Here is a 27,844-nt window from a genome sequence, read left to right as displayed (position 1 = left end):
AAACCGTCTGTAATTGAGTCCCTGTTGTGGAAGACTTGAGACTTGTGAATGCTGATGTCACAACGAGCACAGAGGAAGGGGTGTGGTCGACATTCACAACAGTGGATCATAGCTGGACTGAGGTAACATTTCTGGCAGACTGGACTTGCCACATGCTGCTTAGCCACCATTTTTTCCACCAACTGGGGTCTCAATTTCTCCCACCACCCTGAGACAAGACTTTTTGTTACTGACCAATCACTGGAGGCTTGCGGTGTTTCTTGGTCATCTAAATCTTCACCCAGTGAGCGCTTTAGCTCTTGAAGGAAAGTCTCTGTTAAAACAATGGACAGTATTTAAAAAGAACAGGTTATTAGACAAAAGAGTATATCACTGAACAACATTCATTCTGAAGTTTGTAATAACTGTGTTATCTATCGTACTAACATACAAATATGGAATGTGTATTACATTCCTATTATTATTAAACATACTGTTTTACAGTGCAGGGACAATATAGGACATACCAGCATTTATGTGAGAAAAGTCATCAGTCATTTCCACACTGGTTTCCGGAGCACTGGAAAGGGAATCATCAGTCCTTCCAGCTGTAGCAGAAAAAAACATCTTAAGAATTTGAAACATACATGACTGCCTTTAAAACATAATGACACAAAGTTTTAGCATTGTTTTTCTTTATAGTATGTATAGTAAGTATGTAGAATTATACGCATATTAACATATATTTTCTAATTCAGACCCATGACTTAGTGACATGTTTATATATCATTCCAAAAGGTAAAAATAGATCTAGAGATAAAATCTAGATCTAAATTAACATGAATGAAAAGAAGGTCTTACCTGCTTGCTTTCTGGAGAATCTTGGCCTCCCATAAACAATGTTCCCTTCACTGTCCCTCTTAATACACTTCACAGTTGGAGGCTGGATGGATGATGCCTCTTGTTGCATGCTGATGACCTCATGCAGCCTTTGGAGTTCATCCATGTCTTCTGCCTGGTTGACAAGACTGTTGATCTCGTCCAAGAGCTGGTTCAGCTTAGGATCTGACATGGCGCACAGAACAAACAAAAGGCACAGGGACAAACACACCACTAAGAGAAGAGAGGGGAGAACAGATAGGGAGAGAGAACAATACAAAAACGAGAACAGGGAAAATGACAATACAAACGTGGCTCTTAAAAGTGCCTTTTGTAGTCAGCTACTAATTATTAGTTGAAACATTGAATTTAAGAACCTGTTGAAAAAGAGAAAGATAAATCGGTACAGAATTGATAACTGAACTACACAACACATAAACAAACACACATCTGACGAGTATGGATTGTGTATACATGCTGTCATCAATAATGCCTAAGCCATGGCTAACCAACGTATAGCACCATGCGCACATTTAATTTAGCATAAGGATATATTATATCCATCTCAATATCACGACATCATACAGTGCGCCAAAATATTACCCAACAACAACAGCAACAGCTTTATGACATGAGCTGATGTTTTTGATAAACTAAGATCTAATATATCTAATTCTAGATTGAGTCCAATACTTACGTATGAAAATAGAAAATCGCAAAGGTGCTTGGGATCATCATGCGCAATGATGTGTCACCGCTGAAGTAGCTGATTGGCCAACGTGAAGTAGGGTAAGAGGCAGGAACAATTATTATTATTATTATTATTATTATTATTATTATTATTATTATTATTATTAATATTACGGTTGTTGTTACTATAATAATAATAATAATAATAATAATAATAGTAATTATTATTATTATTATTATTATTATTATTATTATTATTATTATTATTATTATTTTCTACAGCAGTTTCTGTTAGGTCCAGTTTCTGATTGTATGTTTGGATCTATGTTGGGGCGGAGGATGTATGAACAGAAATGAAAACTAAATAGTAGAAAATATAATTCGATATCATTTAACTTCGTTAGTTGGTACGGTTATATCAAAGCATTATTACAAATATACTGGGCAAATCGTTTTTTATCAAATAAAACCGATTTGCAGCCACTGCGTGCGTCAAAATCTGACATTAAGGGTTGTGTTTTTTTTCGCAAGATAATACATAAATCTAGCCAAGTTAATATTATTATAAATAATAATGTTACGAAATTTTCACCACATACGGCAGATTCGTTGGTTGACCCCCGGCCGCGTCAAAATCCGAAGATTAGGGATTTGCCTTGAAGTGTATAGGACGGCCATCTACGTTGAAAAGCGACGCAAAGGGGGTACCTTCTGCTTCGGATGTCGACGCCATCCGAGGCAACGAGGCAACGTCGATATGTGACGATGTGGGGTGAGACTGTGTTGGGTTTAAAAACAGAAGCATTGAGTAAAAGACAGGAGGCAGAGCTTGAGGTAGCAGAGCTGAAGATGTTAAGGTTTTCGTTGGGAGTGACGAGGATGGACAAGATTAAAAATGAGTTTATTAGAGGGACAGCCCTTGTAGGATGTTTTGGTGACAAGGTGAGGGAAGCGAGATTGAGATGGTTTGGACATGTGCAGAGGAGGGACATGAATTATATTGGTAGAAGAATGCTGAGGATGAAGCCACCAGGTAGGAGGAAAAGAGGAAGGCCAAGGAGGAGGTTCATGGATGTGGTGAGGGAAGACATGCAGGTAGTTGGTATGAAAGAGGCAGATGTAGAGGACAGAGTGGCATGGAGACGGATGATCCGCTGTGGTGACCCCTAATGGGAGCAGCTGAAAGAAGAAGAAGAAGAAGAAGAAGATATTCATAAGCATAATTTCACAAATAATTAAAAGTGCAATAAGTGCACGAAATTCTTTTTAATGATAATCCATGTTTTGACATAAATATGACTTTCTCATATAAATATGGAAATTAATTGGTAAAATATAAATTTTCATATTGAAAGGAATCATTTAATGAAAACTGAAAAAAGTGCAAAAATTCAATGAAAATGTGATATGACAAGTTTTTACAAGATATTGTGAAATTATGACTTTTCATATACATAAGCATCATTGAAGTAAAAAAGGATTAAAAAGTGCAAATGTCCGTTTGAAACAAATCTGAAAATTTTTTTTGTTTTTATTGAAAAAATACATTTCATATTCAGAACCATAATTTCATAAAAAACTTTAACTTTTTCATAAAGTTAATTGTGTAATAGAGTTATTGTGAAAATATGAATTTTTATATTCATAAGCATAATTTCATTAAAACCCATTAAAAAGTGCAATACGTAAACGAAAAACTTTCACATGACAAACCATGGTTTGACAAATTATAACTTTTTAAACAAATATGAAATTAATTAGTAAAATATACATTTTCATATACAGAAGCATATTTTCATGGAAAACCGTTGAAAAAAGTTGCAAAAATTCAACGCAAAACGTGATATGATAAACAATGGTTTGAAAATAATGACTTTTTTTTTTTTTATAAAAGATGGATTGTTTTTATTAAAATCTATCATTTCCCATTCATAAACATAATTTCATAAAAACACGTTGATTTTTACCATAAAAATAGTAAAAAACACACATGAAAAAACATGGTTTGAGCAAAAAATGCCATTTGTAATAAAAATATGAAAATTATATATATATATATATATATATATATATATATATATATATATATATATACAGTGAGGAAAATAAGTATTTGAACACCCTACTATTTTGCAAGTTCTCCCACAATCATGGAGGGGTCTGAAATTGTCATCGTAGTTGCATGTCCACTGTGAGAGACATAATCTAAAAAAAAAATCCAGAAATCACAATGTATGATTTTTTAACTATTTATTTGTATGATACAGCTGCAAATAAGTATTTGAACACCTGAGAAAGTCAATGTTAATATTTGGTACAGTAGCCTTTGTTTGCAATTACAGAGGTCAAATGTTTCCTGTAGTTTTTCACCAGGTTTTCACACACTGCAGGAGGGATTTTGGCCCACTCCTCCACACAGATCTTCTCTAGATCAGTCAGGTTTCTGGCCTGTCACTGAGAAACACGGACTTTGAGCTCCCTCCAAAGATTCTCTATTGGGTTTAGGTCTGGAGACTGGCTAGGCCACGCCAGAACCTTGATATGCTTCTTACAGAGCCACTCCTTGGTTATCCTGGCTGTGTGCTTTGGGTCATTGTCATGTTGGAAGACCCAGCCTCGACCCATCTTCAATGCTCTAACTGAGGAAAGGAGGTTGTTCCCCAAAATCTCGCAATACATGGCCCCTGTCATCCTTTCCTTAATACAGTGCAGTCGCCCTGTCCCATGTGCAGAAAAACACCCCCAAAGCATAATGCTACCACCCCCATGCTTCACTGTAGGGATGGTGTTCTTGGGATGGTACTCATCATTCTTCTTCCTTCAAACATGTTTAGTGGAATTATGACCCAAAAGTTCTATTTTGGTCTCATCTGACCACATGACTTACTCCTCTGGATCATCCAAATGGTCATTGGCAAACTTAAGACGTGCCTGTTCATGTGCTGGTTTAAGCAGGGGAACCTTCCGTGCCATGCATGATTTCAAACCATGACGTTGTAGTGTATTACCAACAGTAACTTTGGAAACGGTGGTCCCAGCTCTTTTCAGGCCGTTGACCAGCTCCTCCCGTGTAGTTCTGGGCTGATTTCTCACCTTCCTTAGGATCATTGAGACCCCACGAGGTGAGATCTTGCATGGAGCCCCAGTCCGAGGGAGATTGACTGTCATGTTTAGCTTCTTCCATTTTCTAATGATTGCTCCAACAGTGGACCTTTTTTCACCAAGCTGCTTGGCAATTTCCCCGTAGCCCTTTCCAGCCTTGTGGAGGTGTACAATTTTGTCTCTAGTGTCTTTGGACAGCTCTTTGGTCTTGGCCATGTTAGTAGTTGGATTCTTACTGATTGTATGGGGTGGACAGGCCTCTTTATGCAGCTTTTTCTTTTAGATTATGTCTCTCACAGTGGAAATGCACCTCAGTGACAATTTCAGACCCCTTCATGATTTCTAAGTGGGAGAACTTGCAAAATAGCAGGGTGTTCAAATACTTATTTTCCTCACTGTGTATATATATATATATATATATATATATATATATATATATATATATATATATATATATATATATATATATATGCTATAATATAAATTCTCATATTCATCAGAATAATTTCATGAAAAACTGTTAAAAAGTTAATGAATAACGTGAAATGCAAATCAAGTTTTTACAAGTTATTGTCAAAAATTTTACTTTTCATATTCATAAGCATTGTGTTGTCCTTTAAGGGGAGTTAACCTTTAAGTATTCAGTTTGCATGTCATTTAATATTCTCAGGTTTTAATTTGTTAAATATCGTTGGATGATGTCACTTCCTGTTTGGTCACTTCCTGTTTGATCCCATCCTTCTAACTTTCCGGTTTAGCATGTAAAACAAGAAGAAAGTTTGCTCTCGTTAAATATTATTGCTTCAGCTTTAAACCTCAGAGATGCAATGCCGTGAGTTGATTTTTCTCTCTTTAGATAGGAAATGTGATGTTTGATCAGTTGTTGTAAACTGTTGTTTGCTACGTGTGTACAAGCAATGCTAGTAGCTCGTGTGATTGTTACAAGTGAATTGATGTTAGTTATTTATAATGGTGTGTTTATCAAGACATAGGCTCTGAATGTTTTAGTACTTTATTCAATATTTTATGTAATGTTTTATTACAGTTTTCACCACATGTTAATGAGGAGGTCACAGTAAATGGTCAACCTTACTACGACTCTGTCTTCATTGGCTACTTGGTTTATCTTGGTGTTTAGTCAGAGTTCCAACACACTGTACGAGAACACTACAGTGAAAAGGCAAGTTGATGTTTGAAGTGATCAATATGGCAACGAGCAGCAAGTCATCTGTGTGCAACGCTAGGAGCAGAAAGTCGTCTGTGTGCAGCACTAGGAGTAGCAGGTCATGTGCGTCATCAGCAAGCGCAGCTCACGCTCGAGCCAGAGCCGAAGCCGCTAAAGTGAGAGCGACGTATGCCAGCCAAGAAGCTAAACTGAAAATGGAAAGGGCTACACGAGAAGCTCAAAATCAGCTGGAAACTGTTAGAATTAACACAGAGTTGGAAATGTTAACGCTACAACGAGAAGCTGATGCAGCCTCAGTGGAGGCACAAGTGCTAGAAGATGCTGAACTAGCAATGCATGCTGAAGCTGGATCTGAATCGGAGAAAGTCAGAATTGAACGTACCAGTGAATATGTCAATTCTCAAACCAACCTTCAGGGTTTGCCTTCATTTTCAAACTTATCAGCCTTACCTGTCGCTCCTCCAGTCCACACTGACTCACAAAACATAACATCGCAGAGCTTCATAACATGAAATTCACCTGTAAAAGATCTCTTTCATAACAACAAGCCAAAGAGCGAGAAAACAGATATCTTGCATCTACCTGCACCAAACTTACCTGATGTGCCTGCAAGTGGGATGAAATCTGAAGATAAGAAAAGAAGCTCCATCATGAACGCACATGCAAAGTCATATGTTCCTCGATACATTCCTCCAGCTAGCACACCACATCACGCGGAGCCACTGGCACAGTATTTAGCACGACAAGACCTTGTTAATTCAGGACTGTACGAATTTGATGATAAGCCTGAGAATTATCGTTCATGGTATTCCTCATTCAACAGTGCAGTTCATGAAGTTCACCTAACAGCAGCCCAGGAATTGGATCTCATGATAAAATGGCTGGGAAAAGAACCTGGTGAACAGGTGAAGCGCATCCGCTCAGTACATGCCAGCAACCCTAATCTTGCCTTACGCAAAGCATGGGAAAGGCTATGTGAGTGTTATGCTGCACCAGAAATAATTGAAAAGTCACTGTTTCAGCGGTTGGACAGTTTTCCAAGAATTTCAGCTAAAGAGCACAACAAATTACGTGAACTAGGTGATTTGCTTACGGAAATCCAAGGTGCAAAGGAAGATGGTTATCTCTCAGGTCTTTCGTACCTTGACACTTCACGAGGAATTGGACCAATTGTAGACAAGCTTCCGTACGGGCTTCAAGAAAAGTGGATGACTTCAGGGTCACGGTACAAAGAACAAAATCATGGTCACTTTCCCCCCTTTGAGCATTTCTGCAATTTTGTGTGCTATGAGGCAAAGAAGCGAAACGACCCTAGCTTTATGCACCAAAACAGCGTTACAGTAACCACAAAACCAGATAGACCCATTGGGAAGAGTTTTCGTACCCACAAACCTATCTCAGTGCACAAAACAGATGTGTGTGCAGCTAATGATGACCCTAACAAAAGCTGTCCGATACACAATAAATCACACCCCTTGAAACGTTGTTAAGCATTCAGAAACAAACTTCTCGACGACAGAAAAGCCTTCCTCAAAGAGAATGGAATATGTTTCAAATGCTGCTCTTTAGTTTCTCACATCGCAAGGGAATGTAAGTCTTCCGTAAAGTGCACAGAATGTGGCAGCAACAGTCACGATGAGGCCATGCACCCTGGCCCACCACCGCAAACCGCTCGGGCTCCTTCATCATCACAAGAGGATGGCGGGGAGAAAGAAGATCTTTCTAACATGACTGCTGTTAGTACAAACTGCACAAAGGTTTGCGGTCCAGGACAGTGGAGCCGCTCATGCTCGAAAATCTGCCTCGTAAAGCTTTTCCCCAAGGGTTTCAAAGACATGGCAATCAAAGCTTATGTAATTTTGGACGACCAAAGTAATCGTTTATTAGCCAGACCAGAGTTCTTTGAGCTGTTTAACGTGGAGAGTGAACAATTCTCATATCATCTCAGAACTTGCTCCGGCATTGTTGAGACATCTGGCAAGAAAGCAGAAGGATTCCAAATTGAGTCACTGAATGGAAGAGTTCTCATCTCTCTTCCTCCACTCATTGAGTGTCATGAGATTTTGAATAACCGGTCTGAGATCCCAACACCGAGTGCAGTTCTTCACCAGCCTCATCTCCGGCATATTGCTAAGCACATTCCAGAAATGGAAGCAGAAGCAGAGATAATACTTCTATTAGGAAGGGACGTCATAAGGGCCCACAAAGTCAGGCAGCAGGTCAGTGGACCAAACAATGCCCCCTTTGCTCAACGGCTGGACCTTGGCCGGGTAGTAATAGGAGAAGTGTGGCTGGGTAATGTACATAAGCCAACGGTCAACACGTTTAAGACCAACATACTGGAAGGTGGTCGTCATTCCATTTTTTCACCCTGTAAAAGCTTTATCCAGGTCAAAGAGATGCAGCAAAACTGTAATGAGTCTTGTAAACCCAATGAGAAGCTTCTGGGTCAGACAGTGTTTGACAGAACTGAGCATGACAACAAACCTGCCCCATCCATAGAAGACATAGCTTTCTTGAAAATAATGGCTGCAAACGTCTATAGAGACGATGCCAACAGCTGGGTAGCTCCTTTACCATTTAGAGAACCACGCAAGCATTTGCCAAACAATAGAGAGCAAGTTGTTAATCGTTTCAGATCCCTGCAACGTACCCTGAAGTGGAAACCTGAGATGCAGAAACAGTATGTGGAATTCATGAATAAGATCTTTGCCAATGGACATGCAGAGGCAGCACCACCACTGAGAGAAGAAGAAGAATGCTGGTACCTTCCGACATTTGGGGTCTACCATCCACAAAAACCCGATCAGATCAGGGTGGTCTTTGACTCCAGTGCCCGATACTCCGGCGTCTCTCTTAACGATGTGCTCCTCACGGGCCCTGACCTCAACAACTCTCTTGTGGGTGTCCTGCTACGTTTTCGGAAAGAGAGAATTGCAATCCTAACGGACATCAAACAGATGTTCCACTGTTTCTTGGTGCGTGAAGACCATCGCAACTTCCTGCGTTTTTTTTTGGCACAAGGACAATGACATGAACGAAGAAATTGTCGAGAATAGGATGAAGGTTCACGTTTTTGGCAATGGGCCATCTCCTGCGGTGGCCATTTATGGGCTACGACGAGCCATCAGAGAAGGCTCAAGAGAACTTGGAGTAGACACTGTCAAGTTTGTGGAAAGACATTTCTATGTTGACGATGGTTTGGTATCTGTACCTTCTGAAGCTGAGGCGATAGATTTGCTTCGACGTACACAGGCCTCGCTTGCAGAATTAAACCTCCACCTGCATAAGTTTGCGTCAAACTCTCAGATTGTCATGGAGGCGCTTCCACCCGAAGATTGTGCTCCAGTAATCAAAGACTTGGATCTGAGTGGAGAAACTTCACCTATGCAACGAAGTTTAGGTCTCTTGTGGGAGATATTGGCGGACACATTCACTTACTCCGCATCGACTAGTAACAAACCATTCACCCGCCGTGGAGTCCTCTCCACTGTTAACAGTGGTTTCGATCCTCTGGGTCTACTGGCACCTGTCACGATCCAGGGAAGATCTCTTCTCAGAGAACTCACCTCTGAACCTTCAGCCTGGGACACACCCCTCCCAGAGGACAAACTAAGCAAATGGGAAACCTGGAGAGATTCCCTTCAAGACCTCAAACAGCTTCATGTTCAGCGTACGTACACAACGACCTCACTCACTAAAGTAGTACACACAGAATTATGTATGTTCTCAGATGCACCTACCAAGGCCATAGGTGCTGTGGCATATCTAAAAACACTTCAGAAAGATGGTCAAGTTGAAGTAGGTTTTGTTATGGGCAAGGCAAAGCTAGCACCCCTGTCTGAACCCACCATCCCAAGGCTTGAGTTATGTGCTGCTGTCTTAGCAGTAGAGATGGCAGATCTTATCCAGGAAGAACTAGATCTAAAGTTTAATGACATAAGTTCCTTTACAGACAGCAAAGTAGTGCTTGGATACATTTATAACGAGTCAAAACGATTTTATGTGTATGTCCACAATAGAGTTCAACGTATCCGTCAATCTTCAAGACCGGAGCAGTGGCACTATGTGTGTACAGAACAAAACCCTGCAGATCACGCTTCAAGATTAGTGGTAGCATCCCGTCTGGCTCAGACTTCTTGGTTCATGGGTCCCTCGTTCCTATGTCAGCCACCCGCAGAAAAAACACAAACAAGTGAGATGTTCGAGCTTGTTGAACCTGACAAGGACACAGAAATCAGACCACAAGTACAAACACTACTTACCTGGAAGAACTAGAGATCACCTCTAACCGATTCCAACGGTTTTCCACCTTCACCTCACTAGTAAGAGGAGTAGCATTTCTGGTTCACATGGCAAAGTCCTTCAAACACACAAACCAAAATAGCAGTTGCAAAGGTTGGCACAAATGTGACTTACCTCGTACCCAAGATGAAAGGGACCAAGCAAAAAATGTGATCCTTAAAGCAACACAAAACGCTGCGTTTGCAAAAGAACTGTCGGCTCTTCAAGCTAACCAAGTAGTATTTAAAAGTAGCCGCTTGCTAAAACTCAGCCCGATCATGGGAGAATGGTCTCATTTGTGTTGGAGGACGACTAAACTACTCTAAATTGGCAACTGAAAGAACGAACCCAATAATTCTATCGAAAGATAGTCACATATCCCTACTGCTCACTCGTCATTACCATGAGCAAGTGAAACATCAAGGCCGTCACTTGACGGAGGGAGCAATCAGGGCAGCTGGACTGTGGATATTGGGAGGCAAGGTGCTGATCAATTCAGTACTTCACAAATGCATTACTTGTCGCAAGCTGCGTGGGAAACTGGAGGAACAACGTATGGCGGACTTGCCTCCTGAACGTCTCAAGATCTGCCCCCCCTTTACATATGTGGGGCTTGATGTTTTTGGACCCTGGTCTGTAACGACCAGACGCACTAGAGGAGGACAAGCGGAGAGCAAACGGTGGGCCATCATGTTCTGCTGTATGAGTTCAAGGGCTGTGCATGTGGAGGTAATAGAATCTATGGACACATCGAGCTGCATAAATGCTCTCAGGCGGTTCTTCGCCCTCAGAGGCCCTGCGAAACAGCTTCGTTCCGATTGTGGCACCAATTTCATCGGAGCATGCAAGGAGCTTGAAATGGACAGAATGGTGCAGAAGTACCTTGGTGAGCAAGGATGCAGCTGGGAATTCAACCCACCACACAGTTCTCACATGGGAGGTTCGTGGGAGCGCATCATTGGCATTGCCAGAAGAATCTAGGATTCAATGTTTCTGCAGCTGAACTCTCGCTTAACTCACGAAGTCCTTTGTACACTAATGGCAGAAGTTACTGCTATCATTAATGCACGACCACTTTTGCCTGTCTGCAGACCCAGAACAGCCTTTCATACTTTCACCATCAATGCTCATCACACAGAAGACCGGAGTCCCACCTCCTCCCGGGAATTTTTCAGACAAGGAGTTGTACACAAAGCAATGGAGACAAGTACAGGCTCTTGCCACCCAGTTCTGCACTCGCTGGAGACGTGAATACCTACCTTGCTTGCAACAGAGGCAGAAATGGACAGTACCACGCAGAAACCTTCAAGTTGGAGATTTAGTTCTGCTTAGAGACAAGCAAATTGCCCGCAACTGCTGGCCCATGGCCAGAATCTCTGCCACATTCCCAGAAAAGGATGGATATGTAAAAAAGGTTGAGGTGACAACAGTTGACCAAGGAAATGCAAAGAACTTTTTAAGGCCAATCGGAGAGGTCGTTCTACTTCTTCCTAAAGACTGATCTAGACTCTAAAGTTTAGTGTTCTTGAATCCATAGTGACACCTAAGAGGTCAGGCGGGGAGTGTGTTGTCCTTTAAGGGGAGTTAACCTTTAAGTATTCAGTTTGCATGTCATTTAATATTCTCAGGTTTAATTTGTTAAATATCGTTGGATGATGTCACTTCCTGTTTGGTCACTTCCTGTTTGATCCCATCCTTCTAATTTTCCGGTTTAGCATGTAAAACAAGAAGAAAGTTTGCTCTCGTTAAATATTATTGCTTCAGCTTTAAACCTCAGAGATGCAATGCCGTGAGTTGATTTTTCTCTCTTTAGATAGGAAATGTGATGTTTGATCAGTTGTTTGCTACGTGTGTACAAGCAATGCTAGTAGCTCGTGTGATTGTTACAAGTGAATTGATGTTAGTTATTTATAATGGTGTGTTTATCAAGACATAGGCTCTGAATGTTTTAGTACTTAATTCAATATTTTATGTAATGTTTTATTACAGTTTTCACCACATGTTAATGAGGAGGTCACAGTAAATGGTCAACCTTACTACGACTCTGTCTTCATTGGCTACTTGGTTTATCTTGGTGTTTAGTCAGAGTTCCAACACACTGTACGAGAACACTACAAGCATCATCAACTAAAAACGTTAAACGTGCAAAAATCCAACGCAAAACTTGATAAAAAATAATATAAAAAATTATATTAAATATTATATTTACATATTCATAGTCATAATTTCATAAGTAATACGAAAATACTAAATTAGTTGTTGTGAAAATGTGAATTTTCAGATTTATAAACATAATTTAATGTCAAAAACATTAAAAAGTGCAAGACGTAAATGAAACATTTTTCATGACAAATGGTTTAAAAACAATGTCTTTTTTTGATAAGACTATGATTGTTATTGGGAAAATATGAATGTTCATATTCATAAGAAAAATTTCATAAGAACCGTTCAAAACTGCAATAAGTAAACAAAAAATGTCATGACAAATGATGGTTTGACAAAAATATGCCATTTTTCATAATAAATAAAAATAAATTATATTCATAAACAATTTTACAATTTTACATAATATAAGAAAAAACCTATTTGACAAAAATAAGAACATTTTTCATAAAAAGATAACCATTATTTTTAAACCATGAATTTTAATATTTAGAAGCATAATTTAAAAGAAAATCACTAAATATTGCAATAAGTGAACGAAAAAAAATTAACCTACGTAAAAAAATATTTTTGGACTTTTTTTCATACTGTGAGATTTGGCAGTTATTGATTTATCATATTCATAATCATATTTTATTTTTTTATTTAAAACAAACTTTAAAAATTGCAATAAGTGAGCAACAAACTTTTGCGTTTATATTAATACTATGAGTTATTAAAATATAAATTTTATAAAAGTGTAATTTCATGAAAATTCATTATAAAAACAATACGTAAAAGAAAACATTATTCATAATCATAATTTCAAAAGGTCCCCCGGTGGTCTAGTGGTTAGGATGCGGCGCTCTCACCGCTGCAGCCCGGGTTCGATCCCCGGTCAGGAAACCAACCCCAGCCACTTTCACTGCCGGTCCCCAAGCCCGGATAAATGGGGAGGGTTGCGTTAGGAAGGGCATCCAGCGTAAAACCAAATCATACGTGCGGAGGATCCGCTGTGGCGACCCCTGATGGGAGAAGCCGAAAGAAAGTTTTTGTTATTATGATGAAATATATAACAATATATAACAATTTGACATCGTTCATATAAATATTTTAGTTATTGCAAATAATAGTTTTTGCCTTAGATATTGCAAAAGTTATGATGAGGTATGCCATAACAAATATATACAGACATGACATTATGCGTAGACAAAACATGACGATTTAAATAAAAATAAGTATTTTTTTTGTATTTATTAGCAAAGACGTTTTTCTGATTACACAAGATTATACAATCATGGTTTGGCAAAAATATGGCTTGGTTATTAAAAATTTGATAGTTATTGTGAAAATATAAATTTTCATATTTATAAGCATGATTTAATGAAAAAAGTGCAATATGTATGCGACTTGAAATATGAAAAACTTACATGAGCTGATATGACAAATCAAGTTTTTAAAATGTATTGGGAAAAATATGACTTCATATTCATAAGCATCATTTAACTTCAAAACATTGAAAGTGCAAATATTCAACACAAAACGTGATATGACAATGGTTAGTAAATAATGACTTTTTTTATAAAATATGTATTGTTTTTAACAAACTTTATAAATTGCAATAAGTGAACAACAAAGGTGACATGAAAAATAGTTTTGACAAAAATATGCGTTTATAGAAAAAATATAGTAGTTATTAGGAAAATATAAATTTTAATATTAATAAGTGTAATTTCAAGAAAATGGATCAAAAATGTAAAATTTTTATATACATATTTTAGTTATTGCAAAAATGAGTCATATTTTTTTCTCATATGACCAGAAAATAACATTCATATAAATATTAGACTTTTTAGAAATGTGAAATATGAATTTTCATGTTCATAAAAAAAAAAAAAAGTTAACCTTCACCACGAAAATATGAGTAATTGTAAAAATATAAATCAAATTATCATGAAAAACCTTTAGAAAAGTGCCATAAGTGAAGGAAAAAACAAAGTACAAATCACAATTTGCCAAAATATTTTTTCATAAAAAAAATGATAGTTATTGTGAAAATAAAAATTTTCATATTCATAAGCACCATTTAATGAAAAACCGTTAAAAAGTGCAACAATTCAATGAAAAACGTGAAATGTTATAATAGGTAATGTTATGTAATAGGTAAACTAATTGTAAACTTTTTACAAGTTATTGTGAAATTATGACTTTTTATTAATTAAAAACCATGGTCCCCTGGTGGTCTAGTGGTTAGGATGTGGCACTCTCAATGCTGCGGCCCGGGTTCGATACCCGGTCAGGGAACCAACCCCAGCCATTAGGGTTGCACAAGCCAGTGCACTCTTAGTGCCGGTCCCAAACCTGGATAAATGGGGAGGGTTGCGTTAGGAAGGTCATCCAGCGTAAAAACATGTGCCAAACCAAACATGCGGCTCATGAATACGGATGATCCGCTGTGGCGACCCCTAATGGGAGAAGCCGAAAGAGTTTTTTTTTTTATTAATTAAAAACCATTGAAAGTGCAAATTATAATCGCAAAAAGTGATGACAAAAAATGGTTTGAAAGAAAAGAAATTTGATTGTTTTTATTAAAATATTACATTTTATACTCACAACCATAATTTCACTAAGAAATACAGGAAGGCTATACAGTCTGCTCCAGCTCTAGGTCTTCCGAATTATGCTAAGCCTTTTCACCTTTATTTGCACGAACGTGGTGGTACGGTTGCGGGGATTCTAGCCCAGGAACACGGTGACAGATATCGCCCTGTTGCGTATCTTTCCAAATCTTTAGACAACATAGCACAAGAGCTGCCCTCATGCTTGCATGCAGTGGCTGCTGCGGCTCTGATGGTCCGGGATGCGAGAAAACGGTGCTGTCACATCCTTTGATACTGGACACCTCACATCAGGTAACAGCTATTTTACATAACCTCAACACACAAGATATGACAGCAAGACGTAGATCCGGTTATGACATCACGCTCTTGGCAACAGAAAATGTAACCATTAGGCCTTCATCTCAGCCGCATTCAGCTGTAGTAGCGCTGCGTGATCTGCTAGACTTTAAAAGTGCAAAAATTCAATGCAAAACGTGATATGACAACATATGATAGTCATTATGAAAATATGAATTTTCATATTTAGAAGCACATGTTCACAGAAAACCTTTAAAAAAAATTGCCATTTAGAACGAAAAAACAAAAGTCAGCATACAAATCATATGACAAATTACATTTCCATTGAAAATGTAATAGTTTTGTAAAAATATGAATGTTCATATTTATAAGCATCATTTAATGAAAAAACTTTAAAAAGTGCAATATGCAAGCAAAAAAAAAACTTGCATAAAAAATAGTCTGAGAAAAAATATAACTTAAAAAAATTAATTGGTAAAATTTACATTTTCATATTTATCCAAATAATATGAAAAAAGTTAAAAGTGAAAAAAAAACGTGATTGACAAATCAAGTTTTTATAGGTCACTGTGAAATTACTACTTATTGTGAAAATAATTTTCATTTCATTAGAATATTTCATTAAAACTATTAAAAAGTGCAATACGTAAACGAAAAAACTTTCACATGACAAACCATTGTTTGACAAGGACATTTTACATAAATATGCAATTAATTAGTAAAATATAAATTTTCATATACAGAAGCATATTTTCATGGAGAACCGTTAAAAAAAGTGCAATAAGTGAACGAAAAAGTTTCATGATAACCATGTTTGGCAAAAATATGACTATTTTCATATGAATATGAAATAAATTGGTAAAATTTTGTAACGCCCCCTGCCCTAATTAGTTGCGTCAAGTCTAAGCTCTTTAGGGTGAGGCGACGGGTTCAATAACTTGGGGGTCTCTCGACTATAGAAATTAAAATACTCTGATACCTGAACTCTGAAATACACAATAAAGAAACATTCGTAAAAACAGTTTTGTATATATTTTCTTTGCTATATAAAATATATTGAGATATGAATTATAGCATTTATATATTTACATATTTAAATAATTAACATATGTATAATATATAGGTATGAATAACAATAGTCAATAGATATTAGGGCTGTGCAATATGGACAAAATAATCATTGCGATTTTCTGAATGAATATTGTGATTGAAAAAGCAAAAACAATTGCCAAAATCGCAAACATGCTTTTTCTAAATGTATTCAGTGCACAAGAACTGCATAAAACATTTCACAATGAAATAACAGTATTAATAGTTTAATAAACAAAACTGTAGTAAAATTGTCTTTAAAACAGACAACAAATTAAAGATTAACTAAACTAAATTCCAGTCATAATAAATAAACTTCAAAACTTTTTCAGTGCACACATTTCACAATGAAATAACATACTGTACAGTAGTACTAACTGCTTGATCAACAAAACTAATAAATTGTCTTAAAAACAAACGTGAAATAAATTAAGATTAACTAACCTCAACTCCAGTCATAACAGAAATCAAAACCAAAAAACAGATTGCTCTCAAAGGTTTTTTGCAAGAAAAACCAGCATGTCCACCATTTCTGGTTTTAAGCATGAACGGTGATGTCACCACATTTCCCCCAGTACTAAACACTCTCTCTGAAGGTGAGCTGGTGGCAGGAATACAAAGATATTTTGGTGCAACCCTGCTCATTCTTGGAAAATGTATCTGATGGAGTCTCCACCATTTCAGAGGATCTTCCTCACTGCCAATGGATGGAGAAAGCAGGTACCTGTTCAACTCAGAGGCTATGGCTTCAAGTCGCAGAGCTGCTGGCATGGCTGGTCATTTTGAAGAAGCTTCCTAAGGACTTCCGTGCTTTTTTTCCTGGTGGAGATAGATTGATGTCAGGATTCTCTCTGCATGTGTTACTCACAGATTCAGATGCATCATCTGACATACAGAACAGAAAGAAAAGATTAAAAAGCCCTATAAAATAGTGTTTATCTAAGGAGATGGCAGTTTCATCCAGATTACATAAATTAACTCACCTTGTGTGAACTCATTTCCATGTCAGACATGACCCTGGCCTTAATGTTTGAAAGTTTATCCTCATCAGTGTAGCTGGTTTTAAATCTTGGATCCAAAAATGTTGTATCCAGAAGCTCTTGGGTAGTTTCATCCTCATAATGTTTGTTGATGTAGTTCAGAATTTTTGATTTTATAGTCTTTGTCGAAACAGTATCTTCATCCTCCACTGCAAGAATCTTGGTGTTCAGCAGGTGAAGAACTGGTTTCACATACAACACACTGATGTGGTTTTCACTGGAAAGGGCATCCGTGAACTCCTGAAGTGGACCCAATGCCTTACTTACAGATTCTAGAACATCTGTGTCTTGCCATTGGGGCACTAGGTGTCTTGTTTTATGGTCAGCTGAAAGGACCTGAGACAATGCCCTCTGTTGCTCCAAAACCCTGTCTATCATTTGTTGCATTGAGCCCCATCTTGTTGGGCATAATGTTATGAGGGCATTTTGGGGAAGCTGGAGTTCTTCCTGGGCTTCGGCTAACATCTTTTTTCCAACTGTGGGAAAAACGTCCCACTAGCTTTTTGCATAAGCCGTTGGCTCGGGAAATGCGAGGTTCATCCTTGATTGCATTTTCTAAAAAATAGAAAAACATGATGAATGTGTTTCATTTATTTAAAATTCACATAAAATTATTGAGTAACACTTTACAAAAAGGTGCTATTTGTTAACTAGTAAATACATTAGCTAAAATGAACTGACAATGAACAATACTTCTTCTTCTTCTTCTTTCGGCTGCTCCCATTAGGGGTCGCCACAGCGGATCATCCGTCTCCATACCACCCTGTCCTCTACATCTGCCTCTTTCACACCAACTACCTGCATGTCTTCCCTCACCACATCCATGAACCTCCTCCTTGGCCTTCCTCTTTTCCTCCTACCTGGTGGCTCCATCTTCAGCATTTTTCTACCAATATAATTCATGTCCCTTCTCTGCACATGTCCAAACCATCTCAATCTCGCCTCCCTCACCTTGTCACCAAAACATCCTACATGTGCTGTCCCTCTAATAAACTCATTTCTAATCTTGTCCATCCTCGTCACTCCCAACGAAAACCTTAAAATTTTCAGCTCTGCTACCTCCAGCTCCACCTCCTGTCTTTTACTCAATGCCACTGTCTCTAATCCATACAACATCGCAGGTCTCACCACAGTCCTATAAACTTTCCCTTTCATTCTTGCAGATACCCTACTATCACAAATCACTCCTGTCACTCTTCTCCACCCACTCCACCCTGCCTGCACTCTTTTCTTTACTTCTCTAACACACTCTCCATTACTTTGCACTGTTGACCCCAGGTACCTGAACTCCTCCACCTTCTCCACCTCTTCTCCCTGCAACCGCATCACTCCACTGCCCTCCCTCTCATTCACACACATGTACTCTGTCTTACTCCTACTGACTTTCATTCCCCTTCTCTCAAGCGCATATCTCCACCTCTCCAGGCTCTTCTCAACCTGCTCTCTACTCTCACCACAAATCACAATATCATCTGCAAACATCATAGTCCAGGGAGACTCCTGTCTGACCTCGTCCGTCAACCTGTCCATCACCACTGCAAACAGGAAAGGGCTCAGGGCCGATCCTTGATGCAGTCCAACCTTCACCCTGAACCAGTCTGTCGTACCTACTGCACACTTCACTGCCGTCACACTGTCCTCATACATGTCCTGCACCACCCTCACATACTTCTCTGACACACCTGACTTCCTCATACAATACCACAACTCCTCTCTCGGTACCCTGTCGTACGCTTTCTCTAAATCCACAAATACACAATGCAGCTCCTTCTGTCCTTCTCTATACTTCTCCATCAACATCCTCAAAGCAAATAAGGCATCTGTGGTGCTCAACCTCGGCATGAAACCATACTGTTGCTCACAGATGGTCACCTCTTCTCTCAGCCTGGCTTCCACTACTCTTTCCCATAACTTCATGGTGTGACTGATCAACTTAATTCCCCTGTAGTTACTGCAGGTCTGCACATCTCCCTTATGCTTAAAGATCGGTACCAGCACACTCCTTCTCCATTCCTCAGGCATCCTCTCCCCTTCCAGAATTCTGTTAAACAATCTGGTTAAAAACTCCACTGCCATCTCTCCTAAACATCTCCACGCTTCTACCGGTATGTCATCTGGTCCAACCGACTTTCCATTCTTCATCCTCTTAATCGCTGCTCTCACTTCCTCCTTACTAATCCTATCTACATCCTGCTTCACCAACTCCACATCCTCCAATCTTCTCTCTCTCTGATTTTCCTCATTCATCAGCTGCTCAAAATACTCCCTCCATCTTCTCAACACACTCTCCTCACTAGTCAACACATTTCCCTCTCCATCCTTTATTGCTCTAACTTGCAGTACATCCTTCCCAGCTCGGTCCCTCTGCATGGCCAATCGGTATAAATCCTTTTCTCCTTCCTTAGTGTCCAACCTCTTATACAGCTCCTCATATGCCTTTTCCTTGGCTTTCGCCACATCCCTTTTTACCTGCTGCCGCATCTCCTTGTACTCCTGCCTACTTTTCTCATCACTCTGTCGATCCCACTTCTGTTTTGCCAACCTCTTTCCCTTAATGCTCTCCTGCACTTCCTCATTCCACCACCACGTCTCCTTGTCTTGCTTTCTATTTCCAGATGTCACACCAAGTACTTTTCTAGCTGCCTTCCTCATCACTCCTGCAGTAGTTGCCCAATCATCCGGCACCTCTTCACCACCACCAAGCCCCTGTCTGACCTCTTCCCTGAACCTCACACCACACTTCTTTCAATCCTTACTTTCCTCCTCTTCTTCGCCTCCAAAACCATCCTACAGACCACCATCCGATGCTGTCTAGCTACACTGTCCCCCGCCAACACCTTACAGTCTACAATCTCCTTCAGGTTGCATCTCCTACACAGAACATAATCCACCTGTGTGCACCTTCCTCCACTCTTATACGTCACCCTATAATCCTCCTTCTTCTTAAAATACGTGTTCACCACTGCCATTTCCATCCTTTTTGCAAAATCTACCACCATCTGCCCTTCCACATTCCTCTCCTTAAAACCATACCTACCCATCACCTCCTCATCACCTCTGTTCCCTTCACCTACATGCCCATTAAAGTCTGCCCCAATCACCAATCGTTCTTTCCTAGGTACACCATCTACCACTTCATCTAATTCACTCCAGAATCTTTCCTTCTCCTCCATCTCACAGCCAACTTGTGGAGCATAGGCACTGATGACATTTATCATCATCCCTTCAACCTCCACCTTCACGATCATCACCCTATCAGAAACTCTCTTCACCTCCACTACACGCTTACTGTACTCTTCCTTCAGAATCACCCCTACACCATTTCTCTTTCCATCCACACCATGATAAAACAGTTTAAATCCACCTCCAATGTTCCTGGCCTTACTCCCTTTCCACTTGGTCTCCTGAACACACAGCATATCTACCTTTCTCCTCTCCATCATATCAGCTATCTCTCTCCCTTTACCCGTCATAGTACCAACATTTAAAGTACCAACCCGAACCTCTACTCTCCTACACTGCTCCTTTTCCTGCCGTCTCTGTAGACGTCTTCCTCCTCTCCTTCTCCTCCTTCGGCCAACAGTAGCCCAATTTCCACCGGTACCCTGTCGGCTAACGATACCTGTGGCGGTCGTTGTTAACCCGGGCCTCGACCGATCCGGTATGAAATTCTCATTTGTGATCCGCATATTTGATTTGGCACATGTTTTACGCTGGATGCCCTTCCTAACGCAACCCTCCCCATTTACCCGGGCTTGGGACCGGCACTAAGAGTGCACTGGCTTGTGCCCCCCTAATGGCTGGGTTACAATGAACAATACTAATATAGTATTAATGTTAGTTCATGTTAATTTTAGCATTTATTAATACTATATTTTAATAATAAAAATCAAACGTTGTCATTGTTAACATTAGTTAATGCACCATTAACATGAATAGCTGTATTGACATGAACTAACTAACAAGAATGAATAAATGCTGTTTATTGTCAGCTTCCTACACGTGACGCGAAGCCGAATCACTCATGATCAAAATATGATTACGCGATGAAGGAACTATTGCCGACTTCAAACACTAATAAAATATAAACTGCAGGATTATACATGGAGAACTTTTATTTTCTCGCTCAAAACCAATAGCTCTTTATTGGAATGAAAATAATTTTGTGCCCCATATATGGGAACGGGATGAAACGAAAAACGGCTTCACCTTACTGTCACGCGGCGAATGCGGAGACGGAGGCGGAAGTAGAAGCAGGCGTGTTTAATGAAAACAAAAAGGCAGAGCCAACACAAAACACCCGCAGCGCGGGATAATCCGGTAAACGGCAGCTCGTAAATACTAGATCCACGGAGCGTGAGGGAGGAAGCGCGGCGAGGAGGCATCGACGGGAAAGCGTCGGTAATCCGAGGTGCGCTGGGGAAGAGGCACGCTACCGTGTAGAGAACGCGGAGTCCGGGAAGAGACGGAGCGTAGCAGGAGAAGCATACGCGGAGAGACGCACCACCGGGAACCTGCACAGAAGCACACATATACACACACGTACATGCACAATAACGGACCGCGTGAGGGTGTGAGTGTGGGGTTTATATAGGTGGTGTGATGGGCCACGGAAATGAGCCTCAGCTGCTCCTCATGAAGCCCGATTGCGAGCAGCTCCGAGCGGGCGGGGCACGCACGCGAGCAGGAGCGCGATGCGTAAGGGAATCCCGGGCTATGACAGCCTCCGAAGGGGGCGTGGCAAGGGGATTCCTGACACTTACGGCCTACTAATGGATTAGTATTTGGGGCGACATATATGCAAATTCATTCTCAGCCAGTAGGAGGCGCTTAGAGCGGGACAGAGAGCTTTTTTCTTGGTAACGCTGTATAACAACGCAACGCTCGGCTGCTTTATCAGGCATTACATGCAAAATAAAAAGAAAATGACATCCAAACATTTCTGAGGACAGTCGGTTTTTCTTGAAAAATAACTCCACAGATAATTCAATGTAAGGAAAACACTGCAATTTACTACTGTTTACTACAAATCGTTATAATACTTTTTCATATTAAACATCTTTGTGCAATTTGTTTCTTAATAAAAAAAACATGCCCTACAAAGTGCCCTAATGTAAAGTATACATTACTTAATGTAAAGTAGAATAAAAGTAGAATAAAATCTAACTTACAAATTGCCAAATGCAGTCTGTGTCCGAAGCACTGCAATCGTGTCCAGTTGTTCAAAGTGACAGCCTTCACTATATTAGTTCCATTGTCTGTGGTGATAGACACTTGTTGCTCTTCACAAAGTCCCAATGATGCTAAAGCTTCTTTTAAACCTTCAGATATATTTTCTCCAGTGTATTAATATAGTGGACCGTTAAACTCATGTACGGCTCCATCGTTCTGATGGACCACATATCTGTGGTCGTGGCGTAGTATTTTACCAACTTGAGCTCGTATTCAACGCCCACCTTACATTACTCATACATTTTGGGAATAGCAAATTCTGTGAAATGAGTGAGAGATGGCAGCTAGTATCTTTTCTGGTATCTAGTCTTCGGAAGCCGTCTTTACTAAAGATGTGCGCAGGCATCATATCTTTGCATATATGATAGGTGACCGCGTCGGTAATTTCTTTGTGCCGTTTTGATCCTTTCTCATAAGGCATGGCACTTGCAAATGCTTGAACAATGGATACTTGTTCAATCTGTTCAGGCTGGCTTGGATGTGTGCTTTTGTTTGTTTCGATGGACTTTGTCGACATGCATTGATCATGCAGTTTTTTATGGCACTGTTTTAAGTTTTGGAACTCTTGCTCCGTTTCGTTGGAATAATCATATTACAAGTCTTGCAAATTATTTAGAAATCGCATGTGCTTAAATCTGGATTTTTTTGCGAATGTGATTGCGACTGTTTAAATAAAAGATGTATTGTTTCTGCTTCTTACTTATAAAGCCCTAAATGGTTTGGCTTCCATATATCCATGTATCTATCCAGTCTTTCAACACGCTACAATCCGTCACGCTCCCTGAGATCTCAAAACTCTGGACTTCTAGTAGTTCCAAGAATAGCAAAGTCCACTAAAGGTGGTAGAGCATTTTCACATTTAGCTCCTAAACTTTGGAATAGTCTTCCTGACAGTGTTCGGGTTTAAGTCACACTCTCCCAGTTTAGGTGCAGATTAAAAACGTATCTTTTTAGCAAAGCCTACACATAACACACATCGCATCATAACCTTGTGCTCCAGAACATCTGATCACATGCAAATTTTTAACTTGTGCCGTTAATGTCATGAACAGCAGCTACGCTAATTTCTCTCCATTGCTTCTCTTTCTCTCCCCATCCCGAGGCTTCCTGAGGTTTGGCCAGCTCCAGTCACGTCCCACCTCATGAAGATTATGGACCTTGGAAGAAGTAGATGCCTACCGGCAAACATCCCGTACCATCTAGAGACGTAATAGTGCTAATTGGATCCCACTTCATGTGTGGAGTGTTTAAAGGCTCTGGCATGGAGAAGCTATGAGCCATGAGCTATTTTATGAGTTGCTCAGTAGCTCCTAGTTTTATAACCATAAAGACTGTATAAGACTGTAGAAAGAACATTACTTATAACCTTATAGTCCAGTGCTCATTTTAGTTCTCTCTCTCTCGAGTGTTCTGTATTGTTGAAAGATTTATAATCACACACTTGCTCATCAGGGATAAATGCACACCATTTACCTTGACTGTTGATTTTTGTTAGGCTGCTTTGAGACAAAGCGCTATAGAAATAAACTTGACTTGACTTGACTTGTTTTTATTAAAATATAACATTTCCTACTCAATCATAATTTCATTAAAAATTTTTAACTTTTACCATAAAAATATGAGTAATTGTGAAAATACAAATCATATGTTGATGAAAAACCTTTAGAAAAAAAGGGCCATAATTAAATAAAGAACAAAAAAAGTGACCATGCAAATCATGTTTGACAAAAATATTAGTTTTTTGTTAAAAGATATGACAGATATTGTGAAAATAATAATTTTCATATTTATAAGCATCATTTAATAAAAAAAACTGTTAAAATGTGCAATATGTAAGCAAAAAACTTACATTAAAAACCATGGTTTTAAAAAAATATTATTTTTTTAAATAAAAATATTAACTTAATTGGTAAAATATACGTTTTTATATTTATCCGAATCATTTCATGAAAAACTGTTAAAAAGTGCAAAAACTAAATTAAAAACGTGTTATGACAAATCAAGGTTGTTCAAGATATTGTAAAATTATGACTTTTCGTATCATAAGCATCATTTAACGAAAAAACTGTTGAAGGTGCAAATAATCATCGCAAAAAGTGATATGACAACCAATGACGTAAAAAATCTGACTTTCTTTTATAAAAAATGTATTGTTTTTCATTAAAATATTACATTTCATATTCAAAACCATAACTTTTCTATAAAAAAATTAGGTATTGTGAAAATATGAATTTTCATATTTATAAGCATCATTTAACTAAAAAACTTTAAAAGTGCCAAAATTCAACGCAAAACGTGATGACAATGGTTTAAAACCTTTTTTTTTAAATACAAAATTGTTTTTATTAAAATATTTCATTTCATGTTCATAATCATAATTTCATTAAAAAATATGTTAACCTTTATCACTAATTATCACATTAGGATAATTTCATTCAAAACTATTTAAAAAAAAGTGCAATAAGTGCATGAAAAGGTGACATGACAAAATATACTTAGACAGAAATTGTTTATAAAAAATGTGATTGTAAAAACAAGAATTTTCATATTCATAAGCATAATTAAATGAAAAACCGTTAAAAACGAACGAACGAACGAACGAACAATTTTTACATGACAAACCATGGTTTGATAAAAATATGACTTTTACATAACAAAATATGTTAGTCATTATGAAAATATGAATTTTTATATTCAGAAGCATATGTTCATGGAAAAACCTTTAAAAATGTGGCTTTAAGAAACATACAAATCATGTTTTGACAAAAATATGACATTTTTATTAAAAATGTGATATTGTGAAAATATGAATTTTCATATTTATAAACATCATTTAATGAAAAAACCTTGTGCAAAAGTGCAATATGCAGGCAAAAAACACATTAAAAACCATGGTCTGAGAAAAATATACCCTTTTTTAAATAAAAATATGAAATTATAAATGCTCATATTCATCAGAAACATTTCATGATAAAATGTTAAAAAGTGCAAAAATTCAATGAAAAATGTGAAATGACAAATCAAGTATTTACAAGTTAAATTTGAAATTATTCATATTTATTAGCATATTTTCTTTAAAAAACATTAAAAAGTGCAAATATTCATCACAAAAACTGATATGACAATGGGTTGAAACAAATCTGACTTTCTTTTATAAAAAAATATTTGTTGTAATTAACATATTACATATCATATTTATAACCATAATTTCATAAAAAAAAGTTAACTTTTTCATGAAAATGTTATTGTGAATATATACATTTTCTTATTCATTAGCATAATTTCATTAAAAACCATTAAAAAGTGCAATATATAAGCAAAAAACCATGGTTTGAGCAAAAAATACCTTTTTTTAATGAAAAAAAAAAACCCTTTAAAAAAGTGCCATAAGTGAGTGAAAAACAAAACATGCAAATCATTTTTTGACAAAAAATATGACTTTTTCATAAAAAAGTGATAGTTTTATTGTGAAAATAGGATTTTTTCTTTTAATAATATTTTTAAGCATTATTTAATAGAAATTACTTAAAAAGTGCAATATGTAAGGGAAAAACTATCATTTCATATTCATTAGCATCATTCAACTAAAAACCATTAAAAGTGCAAAAATTCAATGCAAAACGTGATATGATAAACAATGGTTTAAAAATAATGACTTTTTTTTTATAAAAGATGGATTGTTTTTATTCAAATCTATCATTTTCCATTCATAATCATAATTTCATAAAAACACGGTAACCTTTACCATAAAAATATTAGTAATTGTGAAAAAAATAAATCATATGATCATGTAAAACCTTTAAAAAAGGCCCATTAATGAATCAAAAACAAAAAACTGACCATGCAAATCATGTTTTGACAAAAAAGATGATATTTTCAATAAACATGTGATAGTTAAAATGAAAATATGAATATTCATAAGCATCATTTAATGGAAAACAGTTTAAAAAAAGTGCAATATGAAAGCGAAAAACTTACATGAAAACCATGGTTTGAGCAAAAAATTACATTTTTAATAAAATATAAAAATAATTGCTATTATATAAATTCTTATTGTAACGGCTCCTGTAGGTTTTCTTCTGATTGAAAGAATGACAATTCAACTGATTTGGTAACTTTTAATCTCTTCACATAACGTCATAACACCGTGAAAAACTGAAACAAATAAAATAACATTCAGATATATACAGTGTTTCTGTTTTTACCACTGTTTAACCTGTTGTTTAGAACTGAACCAATATCGATACACAAGTATATTATTACAAATTAACAGATTAAATCTAACGATAAACCACATACCGTGTGCGCTTTCCAATCAGAAATACAGGAGACATCAAAAGATATTTATATAGGCTTTCCTTTCAACACTAACACTTTTTACTATCGGATAGCTCTCAGCGTGCGTGCATTTCTTTGTGGATCGGAAAACTAAAACGGCTAGCTAGACCATGTGACAAATTCAACCAATAATGAATGTAATTCTCCTGAAGGTGTCACTATTACACAGTTTTATAACACAATTTCCAAATGAACATTTATACATTATACCTCATTTGTGAACTAAATACTTTTCCACAATTTAAATTATTGACAAACTTAAAAACAATTACAACCTTTTCTGAATAATTTCATGAAAAACTGTTAAAAATTTAATGAATAACATGATATAACAAATAAAATTTTTACAAGTTATTGTAAAAAAATTTGACTTTTCATATTTATAAGCATGCTTCAATTGCTTCAGTTCAATTCATTTTTATTTGTATAGCGCTTTTAACAATGAACATTGTCTCAAATCAGCTTAAATTTTCTAATTTATAAGCATAATTTCAGGAAAAACTGTTGAAAAGTGTAAAAATATAACAAAAAAGCTGGCATTCCAAATCATGTTTTGACAAAAAAATTACTGTTTTCATTGAAATATGATCATTATTATAAAAATAGGAATTTATGTTAATAATCATAATTTCATGAAAAAACGTTATTAAGTGCAATACATTAACACGAAACTAAAAAGTTGACATGAAACTTTTTTATTGTTAAAATATGAATTGTCATATTCAAAATCATAATTTCATGATAAACTGTTAAAAAGTGCAAACAGTGAAAGGAAAAGTAATTAGAAAATTCATGTTTGGTCAGAAATATGACTATTTTCATAAAAATATGATCGTTATTATGGAAATATGTCTTTTAATATTCATAAACAGAATTTAATGAAAAATATTTAAAACATGCAACGTCATGTTCGGCTTTGACATAAATCATGTTTGATACAAATTTGACTATTTAAAAAAATATTA

General features: G+C 37.4%; 2 long non-coding RNA genes across 2 annotated transcripts in view; both read left to right on the top strand.

Annotated features, from left to right (window-relative positions):
* LOC310715822 overlaps positions 1 to 27,844 on the top strand; it is a 182,163-nt gene that overhangs the window by 113,761 nt on the left and 40,558 nt on the right. The gene's annotated exons all lie outside the window — the stretch shown is intronic.
* On the top strand, positions 5,414 to 5,742 carry LOC310715860. Its single transcript, XR_014530421.1, has 2 exons — positions 5,414 to 5,482; positions 5,696 to 5,742. It is a non-coding gene; the product is annotated as an uncharacterized lncRNA (long non-coding RNA).

This window comes from Silurus aristotelis (genome assembly GCF_946808225.1).
Source record: "Silurus aristotelis genome assembly, chromosome: 20".
Classification (NCBI taxonomy): Eukaryota; Metazoa; Chordata; class Actinopteri; order Siluriformes; family Siluridae; genus Silurus; species Silurus aristotelis.
Note: the sequence above shows the minus strand (reverse complement) of the source record. Positions and strands in the feature narration are given on the sequence as shown.